The sequence below is a fragment of the Cyclospora cayetanensis genome, unplaced genomic scaffold, assembly GCF_002999335.1.
Source record: "Cyclospora cayetanensis isolate NF1_C8 unplaced genomic scaffold, CcayRef3 CcayRef3_contig_441, whole genome shotgun sequence".
Taxonomy (NCBI): Eukaryota; Apicomplexa; class Conoidasida; order Eucoccidiorida; family Eimeriidae; genus Cyclospora; species Cyclospora cayetanensis.
This window is the reverse complement of record NW_020312416.1, coordinates 3,162-5,937: the sequence shown is the minus strand read 5'-3', so window position 1 is coordinate 5,937 and position 2,776 is coordinate 3,162.

The following is a 2,776-nucleotide window of genomic DNA, read 5'->3' as shown; positions in this document are numbered from 1 at the left end:
TTAAGAGAGGAAGCGCCCCAAAGGCTCCCTTCGTGATCGGGGCTGCCTATAGCGGAGGCGTCAGTCGTAACTTATTGTGCTGCATGCTTTTACCAGTTTGAAAATTTGGGATGCTGGTAGTGCGGCACTTGCTATCCGCGCGCTAAATAGGGTCCTTGTAAGTGGTTATTTTCTCGCATACTCACAAAAGACTCCCTTTCACGCCCACTGATGAGGCATGGGCTTCGACGTATACAAAGACTTTTGAGGGCCCGCGGTAGAGGCCGTTCTCACCATGAGGCTGTAACACTATTAATAGGTCTGCTGGTGTGCTTGTCTAGCTAGTGTCGCTTATTCTGAGGAGCCACTCCAGCTTAAGTCTCCCATCAAGCTCTTTGGAGTTGAAGTACTGTGTCTTCAAAGAAGTTGTTCGGCCTCGGCGGTCGTCCAGATCTGCTCGCCTCCTGTGCCTTCCCGAATTTCTCAGACTTCTTCGACGATAGTCGACATGTGCAATTGTCGGCTTTAGTGCTTGTACCTCCATCTTTTGCCTCTTTAATGTGAAGTCCCCTTTGACTCCCCAGTTCAGAGCTTCTTTTCCCTTGCCACACCTTTACTCTTCGTATTAAGATGTATATAAGCTACACTGCAGATTCTAACTACCCCGTTTTTGCAATGTGTATGCAGCAGTGACGCTTGTTTCGGAGCAATATTGGTGTTAGCCAATGCCCCAACTTGGAGGCCCGCCCACGCCGGCTGATGTAGCTTCAATTCTGGCTGACCTATATCTACCTTCCATTGATCGTGCTTACATTTCTCTAAGTATTGTTTTGCTTTCTATTTAGTTGCTCGACGTGTTTGTAGTGCGACACTAGAACCGTTTTCCCGTGTATCCTTGGTATTGAAATGCAAGTGGTAGAGGTGTTAACGGCAACGGCAACCAAATTCACTTTGTGCTCGCTCCATGTCGTCAACGAGAGAAAGCACGGGTTTCTCCTAGGCCAGGACGGTCGGCATTTAGCGCCTGTGACAATGTAACGCTTCGCCGATAACTACCATAAAGAAGCCTAGGGCCCAAAGCGCACTCAAGACTTGAAAGAAAGCCCTGAAATGTTCCCTATAGAAGCAGTTGCTTCCCACACACTCAATCTCCAGCATCTTTCGCCTAAGAAGGGAAAGTATGGGCTGCGTATGGGTAGGCGCAGCATTTGGGTGGTCCAGGCGTTGGCGAACGGTCGAGCTCCTTTTTCCTATAATCTCGGGGAAGGTGCTTTTTATGCCCCCAAAACAATTCATAAATCAAGAATAGGCTACCAATTGTGCCCCTTAGGAGCGCTTCCGTCGCCCTGCCCTTATCGCCCTCCAGGGGCCCTGTTTAATTGAGAACAGAGGATTGCTGACCTGCACGCTGCTTGACTCGCTGGGCACTCCAAATATTCATTCGCACTTAACCGCACAACTCGACTTAGCACACATGCAGACATAATGAATTTTAAGCTAAGCCCACTGTGCACTCACACTATGCAGACAGCCAAACCAAATACACACATAACAAGTGCGTTGAAACTTACCTGTCCTGTAGCTTGGGCCTTGGTTCCTTTTAAACAGCAACTTAGCAAGGGAGTCCATAGAACATATTTTCTCGTATGAAGCTAACTAAGCAATCCAGCACATATGATCAAAAACGGACAGAAAGTAGACCCAGGACTTAGCCAAGGCTTATATGAATGTGCACCTCTGTAGTGGTCATCCTAACAAGGTAGTACATTTCTTGGCGGTGCATGAAAGACTCTGGAGGCTGCAGTCCTGTAGGCCTTGGTCTCTGTAGCGGGCTAAGCTACACTTTAGCAATTTTCACTGCACTAGCTATATTTATTAAGAATTGGAAAGAATCGATTTTTGGGGTGTCGGCTTGAATATCCAATGTATTGCAGAATGCGGCTAGCTTGATACAATAAGACGCTGCGTTGTGTGTGTGTGTGTGTGTGTGTGTGTGTGTGTGCAAGTGTGTGTGTGTGTGCAAGTGTGTAAGTGTAAGTATAAGTGTAAGTATAAGTATAAGTGTAAGTGTAAGTCTACGTGCTAGATCCTGTGTGCAGCTAACTGTGATTTTCCAAAGTGCCTAGGGGGTGCACCTACGCGCAACATGGCTGCCCCTCTTCGATCATCTCAGGAAACCAGAGGGGCGCGGGCAGGGAAAGGCAAGATTGCTTTTAAACGGGTCAACGAATTTCAAAAAATTTTGTACTGAGTTGAGTCCCTTATTACGAAGCCCTTGAATGGAGCATTTTCAGGTCTCCATCACGAGGCACTTCACTTCAGATTCAATACAGAGTAGAAAGATATTGCGTATCCCTCTGAAACAGCTTCCTTCGTTTCCTACCTGTATAATCCAGAGTTCCGATATGAGATACGGATAGTTAGGCTGCGCATTGTTGCAATCTCTGAGAACTCGGGGTATTCAGGGCTAGTTCTGCGTAGCATTTAGCACACACGTCCATAGCTTCGCTCCTTATCATGCTGAGCTACCTCTACTGTGCGAAAAATTACATATACTAGCAGATGAGCCGAGTAAGCAATTCTTCACTAACCCATAGTTTAGCGTAACTAGTGCAGTAGGATATGCTACAGCGTAGTTTGGACCGCCACAGAGACCTCAAATGGAGCGTTACAGATATACTATCTATTTTGGCTGTGTGCAAATGCTATTTGTGGCGGAGGCGAGTCGGAGCGATACTAAGTGAATCAATGCTATGTGTCTGTGCAGCAAATGCTATGTGCAGGTGGGTGTAACTTC